At 54.0% G+C, this 11,947-nt stretch overlaps 1 protein-coding gene across 1 annotated transcript in view; it reads right to left on the bottom strand.

Moving 5' to 3' along the window:
- Positions 1–9,989, bottom strand: part of CRACR2A (calcium release activated channel regulator 2A) — a 142,226-nt gene extending 132,237 nt beyond the window's left edge. The window contains exon 1 of the mRNA XM_045781296.2: positions 9,736–9,989. The gene's annotated coding sequence lies outside the window, so the exon portion shown is untranslated. The remainder of the gene's footprint in view (positions 1–9,735) is intronic.
- Positions 9,990–11,947: the final 1,958 nt, after the last annotated feature.

Genomic DNA, 11,947 nt, shown 5'->3' on the forward strand with positions numbered 1-11,947 from the left:
TAGAAAACGCTCTTTTGAATAAGAGAAATGGGGACGCCTGGCTGACTCAGTTGGTTAAACATGCAAATCTTGCTGTCAGGGTTGTGAGTTCGAGTCCCATGTTGGGTGTAGAGATTATTTACAAATAAATAAAATAATTAAAGAAAAAGAATAAGAGAAATGAAGACATTATCCATAAACAAAACTCTAGTTTGCCACAAGCAGACCCTCACGAAAGGACATTTTTAAAAGGTATATTTCCGACAGGAGGAAAGCGATCCTAGGTGGAAGATCTGAGATGACGGAAGGAATGAAGAGCAGGGAAAATGAAAATGGATTTACTCAGTCCACTGACCAAAGAGCGTAGATCTGGAGTCAGACGTGCTTGCGCTCATCTCTTGCTGTCATGTCTTATTACCTTACTACCCGGGAAACTTGAATTTTCATCTTAAAAATTCGTATAATACCACTTACGTGAGGTTCTCTGCCTAATTTTCATTTGGCAACCAATCTTCCTTTGATGGTGTCAAGGAAACAAACACCAATCCTGAAGCTCTAAGGCCCGGGCTGGCATCCTTACTCTGCCATCCGTTCCCATGTGTCCGTAGGCAAGCACTGAACCCCTCTGATCTTATTTTCCTCACCTGTGAATTGGGGGCAGTAATTACATCGTATCTGTAGAGCATTTTACAATGTACTGTTTTCCACAGTCGTCATTTCGTTTAGCGTGCACGGCCGGGTGTGTACCACCCAGCATAGTACTCACCTCACTGCTCTGCTGTGAACGTTTAAAAGCAGAGCATGGGACTGCTGTACCACGTGCAGAGAGCTGGGTCAACCGGAGGGATCATCCCCAGGGTGCCAGCCTCACCCTATTAGGCGTGGGGGAGTTGCAGTCTGAGCAGCTGCATCCGAATTCTGACTCCACACTCACTACCCCGCTGACCTGAGCAAGTGGCTTCGCTTCCACGGTGCTTGCCTCTAAGCTAAGGAGGAGAGTCAGAATCCTGGCTCCTGGCTCAGGGACCTGGGAGGCGCTCGGTGAAGGAGTTGATGTGAAGCTACCACACCGAGTGAAGCTGACAGGTGTCTGACCACACTCCCCTATGCTCACTGATACCCTTCATCTTCCAGCCTGTCCTTTCCGAGGTTACCTCTACTCCCCACACCCCTGGGCAAATATTTGCGAAGGGCAGAAGCTCTGGATATCAGGACACACTGGGGATTGTTTCTTAAAGATGACAAAGCCTCCGATTCACACTCGACTTGTGGGGCATCTCCATGCTGTTTCGGATGAAGCAGAACCCAGGCTCCCCAGGGCTCCACTCAGCCTGGACCCTTCCCACTCCTGCCCGGGAGTCTGGCCTGGTCTCGGGTCACTGGCCGAGCCTCCATCCCTCCAACGAGGCAGTGCAGCTCACCTTATTGATAAAAGGCACTGAGCCCCAAGATGACACCCATGGACTTCTTTTAATGACCTACAAAGCAAAGGGCTCATTTAGCCCAGCGTGGTGAACGGATGGAGACTGCTCAGCTGCAAAAAGCATCAGCAGCCTCCACTGAAAAGGTTTTATCTTTATAAAGTGCTGTCACATTGTCACTGCTTCAGTCCACGGCTATGACATGCCGCAGAGATATGGAGGGCGGCTATTTTATCAGTGAGGTGGCTCAGGACCACAGCGAGCAAGGGCTAGGCACCTGCTGTGAACTACCACTGCTCTGCCCGAGCTTTCTGGCCTGTCTGTCCGCCTGCTCCCACTCCCGGGGGCCAGGTCCTAAGATAACTGCCTCCCAGGAGGACCTCATCAGGACTCCCATCATTTGCATCTGGCTAGGACAGGGCAGGGGGACAGGAGGCAGGGCTTTGTCACTCAGCTTGCAACTCAGGCTAAAAAACAAAGCCTGCTCGGGAGCACTAATGAGGCCCAATCAGCCTGGAGTTTCTGGGCTAACTGCACTTAGCAGGGGAGTGGGCACGTGTGTTCCCTGGGGGAGGGCAAGGCAGTCGGCCATGACCGTCACTGGGCGAGTTAGCCTCTCTTTCTAAAGGGCGTCTGGGACAGCCCAGCCCTGACTCGGCTGCGCAGACAGAGCAGGGCTTGGCTGCATGGTGTGAGAACGAGTCGGGGACCCAGGCAGGCAGGGCAGAAAGGGCTGGACTCGCCGCGTGACCAGGCCTCCGATGTGGAAGCCTGTGGTCCTCTGACCAGGGCTGAAAAGAAATCAGGCAGCAGACACGAAAGAATTCAGTAGTGGGCCTTCGGTTCAAAGAGTGATCACCTGCTCTTCTCCTGAGTCTGTTTTGGTTCGCTCTCCTGGTGGGTAACTTGTATGAAGGGGGGTGAGTCTCTGCGGGGGGCCCTGGCTGCTTCCACACTACAGCCCTACAGAAGCTTCTGCAGGGTGCTGAACACGTCTCCATCCTCACGGAGCAAGCTCCACGTAACACTCCCACATCCATGCAGATTCTAGAAACCTCCAAGTGTAGACACACAGGAGCCCAGGCAGGGCCGGCCGTGCTTGACTCTATAAACAGCACCTCCGTCTATGTGAGAGAGGAAGGATCAGAGAGCCCTGGCTCGTCACGTTTTTTAGATGTAAACTGAGTCAGTGATGACCGGCAGAAGCAGGACGAGGTAGCCGTGAAAAATACTGGTAGGGTTAAGGTATGTCTTAATTTCCTTGCAGAAGGGCCTCAGACACTGCCTACTAAAATGAACTGAAGGACCCTCACCGAACATTCCTCGCAGGACTCCCGGTGACCTCCTATCTGCAGACCGTTCTTGAAAGCCCAGCTCAGTTCTCGTGTACACTGTGACGCCTTCCCCAGAGCCCATTTCCTTCTAGGGTACACACACCCTGTCCCGCTCGCTTGCCAGCAGTCACCTGTGCTGTCCAAACAAGTATTAGGGCCTTCATTCTTTCTCCCCGCATGACACACTGCACACAGTAGGCGCTCACTCAGTATCTGCAGATCCATTTGGTTGAGGTCTTTGGGTTTGGGGGGGTGGTATTAATATTCAGGAAAACCGCATTGATTTAGTCCCTAAAGTGCCTGAAAATTCAGATGTGGTATGTGGTGTACTGTGATTGTTATTCAGAACAAATTAGAGCTCTTTATTCTATTTCTAACTCCAGTAAATAGGGCTTGTGTGTTTAAAAAAATATTTTTAGTTTGCAATGTGTGATTACATAATGGAGGCCTAGTAATTTTTTTCATTAACATTCATTTCACTTAGCAGTTCCTTTTTGCATCTTTGTTTCAGATTCAAGCTGTGGTCCAGTGTATTAAAATTGCATTCCTTAAAAAGAAGTTCCAGAGCAGACTTTTGAGCTGGCCTTCCCCACCCCTCTATTTCTGACTGGCCTGAGCCCGCAGCAGCTTACCTAGTGTGAAGTCAGGGCAATGTGTTCCCCTGGTACAGGTGTAGTAGCAGAGCCCCCGTATTTAGCACACCCCACAGCCCAAGGGGTTAGCCTTTGTAGGGAGTTGGCCTGGTGTAGAAGGATCGGCACGGGGCGGGAGGTGTCAGTGATGGAGAACGAGATGTGTGAACTCAGACAAGGTGTTTAAGCTCTCTGAGCCTCAGTTCCCTCATCTATAGAATGGGGATGCTGAGTCCTAGATTAGAAGCAGTGCCGGGCACATGGTAGCCGCTCACAAATGATCTTCTGCATGGCACCCACGGGAAGGGCTTCGGGACACCTTCCTGCTTCTCCAGCTGACGGGACTGGAGCCACATCTACCAAAACCAGAACCCTGAGCCCCAAGCAAAGACAAACCCCAGAAATCTGAGTAAGGGGGCCACACAGCAGGGCTAGCACAGTCCAAAGAGGGTGATGACATGCAGCAGGAAAGATGCCAGAGAGACCCACTGCAGAAGAGAAAAGTGCTAGAAGGAATGTCTGCTGGAGAAATGGGAAATACATTCTGGCATATTTGCAGCTCGCACGACCACACTGCAGGGATGCATTACCTCGTCCTGAGTAAATGCAGAGTCAAGCTACATCAGACACCAGGAGGGGACAGAAAAGCACAACCCATCATGACTAAGAAGAAGAACTGACAGGGTGACCAAGCCCCGGCCACCAGAGAGGATCGGCCATCTCTCTGCCTGGAGAGGGACCCATGGTCAAAGCTAAACTCGCACTTCATACTACGTGTGTAATTAGTTGAAAAGCCTAATTTAGCAGTTTGGTAAATTCCATTAGCAGTTTATCTACGGTATGTAATTAAGCTATTTTCAGGCACATCTTTTTTGGCTAAAGGCTCCAGTTAAGAACCCTAACGGAAAATTGTTCACGTAATACATACCCAAATCTATGCAGATTCTAGAAACCTTCTGGAGTCGACACTAACGTGTGAGGCAGGGCTGGCTGTGCTTGAGTCTAGAGAGTGACATTCCCACCTAGACAAAGGAGGAGGGTCAGAGAGTCCAGAGTCAAACCCTGCCTGTGACATCCCCGTGGCCGTGGGATGTAGCATCTCAGAGCAGTGCGTGATAATAACTACCGCACAGGACCAGCGGGAGAAATACATGAGGTGCCATATAAGGTGCTCAGCACAGAACCCAGCCCAAAGAGGGCAGTCTCCCAGAAGTTCATGTGGCGGGGCAGAGAATAAAAACAAACACAAACACAAACTCAAAAACCAGAAAGTAACAAGGAACACCGGAGGAAAGATTGCCCAGGTGGAGGGGGCATCTGATGGCCAGGCCACTGCGGGAAAGGAAGCGGAGACGGAGCACGACCGTGGAACTCTCAGGGGTCGGGGTTAATACCAAACCCTAACAGTTGGGAAGATGTAGAAAGGTCCGGTTGTGGTAGTGGAGGCCGCACAACACTGTGAATGTTCTGAATGCCACCGAACTGCCCACTTAAAAATGGTTTAAACTGTCAATTTTATGTTCCGTATATTTTACTCCACTTAAAAAAAAAGACCACATTACCACAAAAAATTCAAAAATAGCAGTGCCTGGGTGGCTCAGTAGGTAAAGCAACGGACTCCTGGATTCCACTCAGGTCATGATCTCAGGGTCATGAGATGGAGCCCCGCGTCAGGCTCCGCGCTGTGGGTGGAGCCTGCTTAAATTTCTCTCTCCTTCCCCCTCTGCCCCTCCCCACTCACGTGCTCTCTCTCTCTTAATGAAAAAATAAATAATAATATAAAGCAGTACCCTAAAACTCAACTCTCAGCCCACTGAAGACATCAAAACAAAAGTAACGTAAAGGAGAGTTAGGGTCACCTTCTCTCCCGTGCACCCAGACCCCAACCCGAAGGCTACCACCCCCATCACGTGGAGCTGATCCTTATGCGGACGTCTGTTTAATACAAGCCCCCAGAAGACCTGAAAATCCACATCTACCACAGACCATGGCATCAGAGAAAGATCGAAGATTCTTAGCAGAATAATTTGTCTTTCCTGATGGTATCTCCCTGATAGTTATTTCTGACCATAATTCAGATGAAACAGAAGGAAACTTCCAAGGATCTCCTCCTCTTCCCCTCCAGGTTCTCTGGGGATAGTGTGGCTGCTGTCTGGCTCAGAGAGAACCCTTGCCTTTGGGAAGAATGCCCCTAACTTTCAGTCATGCTCAGGTTTTAAACAGAGCAGCTTTGACACCCCACCTCCTCCTTCCCTGCAGAAAAGCAAACCTTGGCTGGAGGCACAAGTAGCCTCTATGGCCAGTGTCTCTACCCCCTTGGCCAGGACCCCTCTGATGTGGGCAGAAAGGCACGCCAGAGAGTAAAGGGCTATCCTGTGCCTCAGGGTGCTGCTGCTGCAAATGCCCCGTGGCCTGAATCTGGCCACATGCCGGGGCCCAGGAGCATTTCCCAGCTGTCATTAAAAGCCCCAGGGGCATCAATGTGGTGCAGAGTTCTCCTAGAAGCTGGACGTGGTGAGTTGGTGACATGGACCCCTGTAGGGACCCTCCAACCAGGAGGGCCCTCCTGCCACCCACCCACATGCCTCCGCCCACTGTGCTTTGCACTCTGGCCCAGGCCCTGCCTCCGACGCCTCCACCTTCTCTGTGCCTTTCCCAAGTGGACCCGCTCTTCTGGGTCCAGCTCAAATCCCAGCTGCTCTGTGACGCCACAAGAAATGTGCTTGACTCCGCGTGCTCTGCAGTCCAACAGCACTGCCCACCTTTGTAGCCCATCCCTCCGAGGGGACACGCCCTCTCTTCTTAAACCAGATCTCCTGGGGACCCTGAGGTGGCCCCGTAGGGCTGTCTCTGCCCTCTGGGGACTCTCAGCCTAAGCCTCGCACGCTGACCGGGACCAACAAGCGGGGAGGGCCCCGGACCACGCAGCTCGGCAGCAAACTCTCAACAGGTAAAGCCACCCCGACCACAGAGACCATGAAAGCCTTCCCCACGGCGCTCTTTCGTACCCATTAGCTCGCGCGAGACGGACTGACGGGTAATTAGTCCCATTTCACGGGAGAGGGAAGACCTCAGGCCGAGGACACACGGCTGGTTCGGGTCAGAACCAGTGTGGTTCTGATTCTGGGCTCAACACTCACAGGGGCAGCCTGAGGAATGGTTGAGGCCACGGCCCTGGGGCCAGGCTGCAGGGGTTCAAATCCCAGATTGGTCTCTTATTAGCTGTATGACCTTTGGGCACGTGACTCCATTTCTCGGGGCCTTGGCTTCCTCAGCTATAAAATGGGGAGAATGATAATAACAGTACCTATCTCATGAGGCTGGAGTAAGGGTTGAACAAGCTCACTCGTGCCCAGCTCTCAGCCATGCCTGGTGCATTTCTATGCACCCAGCCTCCCGGCGCAGGGTTAAGAGGGTCCCTGAATTTCCGTGTTTGCTCAGGGTGGGGCTCCAGGAAGTCTGTCTTCCTCCCCTTCCCTCCCAGTGGGTGCAGCTGTGGGGTTAGGTGGCTTCAACGTGGCAAAGCTCCATCCATGTACCTGGGCCAGCTGCAAATCCTGGAGCTCAACACGGAGCAACCTCTAAAATAAATAAAGTGAAAATGAACCAATCGCCTGGCTAATGGGAGATTTTCTTCTTGTCTGCCCTGGTAATTGAGCCACTGTAGCCAGCCTACTTCCCTGGTGCGGCTGTGAGTTAGAAAAGGGGGAGTCAAAGAAGGTGCCTGGCCAGGAAGGCAAATGCAGGCTCGGGGGTGGGGGGGGGGCAGCCACACTGCAGGCCCCAGAAGGTCTTGGCACACCCAGCCTGGTGCTAAGTCCCGCCTTCTCACCTTTAATCCGAGCCCAGTGGGGCTGAGAATTGCACAGACCCAGGGCAGCGCCAGGAGCCCAGGCTAGGTGCTGACCTAGGGAGCGCCCTTACAAAAGGAACAGTTCCCTCCCTCCCCCAGTTTGTCAGGCCCAGCCAGCGGGCGGGGCAGCTCTGTCACGTGAACGAGGGGTCCTCAGCGCAAGTTCAGTGGGGCAGAGGTCCTTGGAACCTGACCACGTGGGAAGCCTGTATCTCCCACAAGCGCCTGGGGCATCACCCAGGGTCAGGTTCTGGCCTCCGCTGAGATGCCGCCCCTGTAAACGCCTCCCTCAGGCAGCCCACCCAGGCTGTGTCAACAGGCAGGCCCGGAGGAAAGAGCCTCACCAACATTTTGAGAAAGCCAGGACCGGGAGCCAGAACAAAACCACAAAGGGAATGCATCGTCTCCACGAGAATCTGTCACAGAAGAAAATCCCATATTCCTCAAGCTGGGAGAGGCCCCTGAATGTCACTTTGTCCATCCGAGGGGGGCCCCCTTGGGTCACTCCAAGCATCAAGGGCCTTGAGCAACCCACTCCCAACACAGGCCTTCCTTCGAGAGGATCTTGCTATGTCTAACTCAGTCCATATGTCCTCAGGGACCTATGTCTGAAAGGCCAGAGCGGTTACCAGGCAAGAATGAGTCAGAACCTAGAAACTGGGGGGCCAAGAGCGCCTGGACAAGGTGCAGGGCCTGTGGACGACCAAGCCCATGGCATGCTTCCTTCCCCCCACCCCCGGTCACTTCACCTTCCACCACAGCTGTCCTGTTATCCAGATAGAGTCAGGCTAAGTGGACCACTGAGAGCAGCTGTGAAGGGGAAACGGAGCCAAAAGCTGAGTCCTGGCAAGGGACAAGGGAGTCCTCTCTATCCTGATGCTCATGGTGAGTGGATGGCCAGGGTCGCCGTGGGATGCTGAAGGTCCAGGCTCTGGAATAGCCAAACTGCCCGGGTCCCAATTCTGCCTCTACCACTTCCTGGCTGTGTGACCTTGGGCATGATAATTTGCCTCTCTGTTCCTCAGCTAATTTTTCTATAAAATGGGAACGACAGCAGGGCAGCAGGGTTGTAGTGAGGCTTAAGCCAGGAAACACACATCTGCCCCTGAATGTGTACTGGCTGTCTGGAGTATGACCTGTCTGTCCAGGGGGTCCTGCCGGAGGCATTGTTATTAACACTCTCCTTTTCACTCTCAAAAGTGAATGGATTGCATGAGAAATTATCAGGCTGACTGACTCTTGTTTCCTTCATGCCGCCTTTCTGAGAATTAGGGAGCCCCTTTCCCGAAGTGCAGGTCTCCAAAGAGAGCTCTGCCCATGCCACAGAGTGGTCCGTGCTATGGGCTCAGCTGTTCCTTCCTTCTTCTCTTCACTGTGCCCCCCTTCCTCTTCTCCCACTGCCACCCCCTCCTCTCTGCTTCCTCCCTGTCTGCACCTCAGGGGGCTGGCTGTGCGGGCTGGGACCTTCCGACTTTACTGGCAGCTCCCACGGACCCTGCACCCCCGTGGATGGGACACTTTCTGGCTCTAACTCAACTGGGCCTCACCAAATTTCTCTTAAAGGAAAGGAAACAACCTGAGATGTCAAAGAAATTACCTGGCCACTAGATGGATGAGTGGAAATAATGGGCCATTTTGTGTGTGTGTGTGTGTGGTTTAAAGGAAATTTAAAAACAATAACAGCTTTAAAATGGTCCCTTTGATGCCAGAAGCTGTCTATAAAAGCCTCAGAGTCAAACACGGGGCAGGTCCCCCACAAGTTCACTGTGTATAAGTGGACAGACATACGACTCAGGGGGCCTTCCCAAACGCTCGGGGAGATTCACTACATCGTGGCGCATACATACACGTACACGCACATGCACGCACGGGCGCACACAACCTGGGCCAGAATCAGCAGGGCCGGCTGAGTCACGTGGCCAGACCACAACACAAACGGCCAGGGAGGAAGTGCAGCCCCAGTATCAGCCCATTTCCTGACCCTCTTCCTCTGTTCTGGGAGGTGCTCTTTCTGTCTCTTTGTCTTCTGATTCTCTCTCTCTCTCTCTCTCTCAGTTCTTTGTTTTTACACAAGTCAACAGCCATGCTGCTGTCCTGGTCCACGTGGACCTGCGAGTGAGTTTTCCTTTCTAGACCTGTGACCTTGGGCGAGTCACGTCCCTCTGAGCCTCAGTTTCCCCATCTGTAAAATGAAGAGACTGGGTGTGGCAAAAGGGTCCCTGAGGTCCTTCCTGATCTCAACCCCTGTGTTTCTGTGCCCCCCTCCAGTCCCCCTCAGGGATCTGCGTGACTAGGCAGCAAGGGCCAGGTAGGGGTGGGGGAGCCTCGCTGTTCCCCTGGGGGAGGGGCAGCCCCTCCCCTGCCTCCCCCCCCCAACTCCATGTGCTGCACACACAGACGCACACACTTGATCGCCCAGGGGAACAGAGAGGAAGCGCGGGCCTCCCGGAACGTCCCGGGCAGAGGGGGCAGGGGAAGCGCGCAGCCCGCAACCCTCCAACCCTCCTTCACCATACCTTGGCCGTCGCTGCCTTCCCTCCTACCCGCCCGCGCCCAGGTTCGGCTCACAGCTGTCCGGTAGCCTCTTGTCAGGCAGCGCTGCTCCACTTTCTCCGCCCCAACGCGCGCCGGCTGAACCAGCCCCCGGCGCCACAGAAGTGGCAGCGGGATGCTTGGAGCCCCAGCTGTCGTTGCCGCCGCCCCCTGGGCGCCCTCCGGGATCCGCACGCGCCGCGCGGTGGGGTCTGGGCGGGCGTGAGGCGACCTCAGACTGCCAGGGAGCCTGGGTGCTGAGGGCGGGGCTGCTGCTGACTTAGCCTGCCTGACTGGTCAGACTTCCCGCGCCCCTCTGTTCCTGAGTCCCCCTGGGCCCCTTGCCCTGGTTCCAGAATATTTACAGGCTGCACAGCCCCCAGGAGCCCTGCTTTTCTCTCCTTGTGGGTCTGCACCCCTGAAAAACCCACCACCTCCATCCAGGTCCACTCCAGCTGTTAACTGTGTGCATTCTGTCCTTTATGCTTTCCTGCCTCTTCTATACAGTGAACTGTGGGCGTGCGTGCCCATATAATAAAACATCCAACACATATTTATTAATAAACTGTTAAATAAATCTCCAGAGGCCTCCCAAGGTTCAGGCTGAAGGATAACCCTCAGTCTGGTACACAAGGCCCTCTCGGGCAAACTCTCTGGCACCAGCTAATTTTCCAGCCTCACCGGGTCTTCCCCCAAACACACACACACACACACACACACACACACACACACACACACACACACACACACCCCCCTGCTGGCACACAGGCTGTTGCCCAACAGCAGGGGCTGGGAGTTCTTGCTTTGCCTGGAATGCCCTTGCCGGCCTGTCTGCCTGTGGAACTCCTACCCATGCATCCAGACCCCACTGAAATGTCCCCTTCTCCACGACTCCTTCCCCAGACGCTGGCCCCAGTGCACCCCCCAGCCTTTTCTAGGTGGGCAAGCCGTTGTGGTGCTGGAGCACATGGTAGTACCCCTTTCTCCCTTTCCGCTGATCCTGTAACAGGGGTTTTGTTTTGTTATGTTTTCGTTTTTACTTGGGGGGAGTGCTGGAAGCTTGGGAGTGGATGGGAAGTGAGGAAATGGAGAAGTGAGGAGGGGCCGCTTTCACAGAGGCTGGCAGCAGAGGCAAGAGAAATGCAGAGGAGGCTCAGGGGTGTTTGTAGACCATGGTCAAGAATCTGATCAAGAGGGGCGCCTGGGTGGCTCAGTCGTTAAGGGTCTGCCTTTGGCTCAGGTTGTGATCCCAGCATTCTGGGATCCAGCCCCACATCAGGCTCCCTGCTCCTCGGGAAGCCTGCTTCTCCCTCTCCCACTCCCCCTGCTTCTGTTCCCTCTCTCCCTGCCTCTCTCTCTGTCAAATAAATAAATAAAATCTTAAAAAAAAAAAAAAAGAATCTGATGAAGAAAGAAGGAATGGGGAGTGCAGAGGGGTCAAAGGACCTGCTTCCAGAAGAGGCAGAGGGGACTGGAGGCACAAGACGGGATGAGGAAGCCCCTTAATCTCAGAACCAGGGGCGAGAGATAGAGATGTATGAGGATGGGGAGCCAGGCATGAGGGAAAGGTGGAGGGAGCACCTGGGTGTTCGCTAAGACACAGGACACAATGGCTGGAGGGTCTGAGCAAGCCCACGGGGGGTGGGGGGGGTAGCACTTAGACACCTGTGCTGTGAGCTGCTGCTCCCCGCGGAGGAAGGGAGCACCCAGTACCCGGAGAGTAGCAGGTAGGCCTGGAGGGCATAGGGGCACTTCCCAGAGGTGTGCTCCCTGAGTCACCTTTAAACTCCAGGGCACCCTCCCTCCTGGCATCTCTCTGTTTTCTTGCTCACATACTGCTCTCTACTGAAGGCCCATTCCTCTCTCTTGGTCCCCCCGGGGAGAACAGTGGAAACATTCACTGTTCCAGTACAGGAATTCCCCTGCTGCCCCTTCTTCCTTATTATGAGTGGCTATGATTATGAAGTTGCCAACAGGTGGAGGCCAAAAAAAACAAACAGACCTTTCAATATTGACTCTTCCAGGTGCCATGCAGAAGGGCAGCACCTGCCCCGCCTCCCGGAGCCTCCCCAGCAAAGCCCAAATCAAACAGCTGCTGAGGGCAGAGGGCTGGTGAGCTCCGCCAGGGCAAGTGGACTCCAGGGGAGATCCTAGATCCACATCTTCCAACGTTCTTCTCTCTGAAAATGCTGGGCT

This window comes from Ursus americanus, chromosome 25 (genome assembly GCF_024610735.1).
Source record: "Ursus americanus isolate L20-20 chromosome 25, mUrsAme1.1.p, whole genome shotgun sequence".
Classification (NCBI taxonomy): domain Eukaryota; kingdom Metazoa; phylum Chordata; class Mammalia; order Carnivora; family Ursidae; genus Ursus; species Ursus americanus.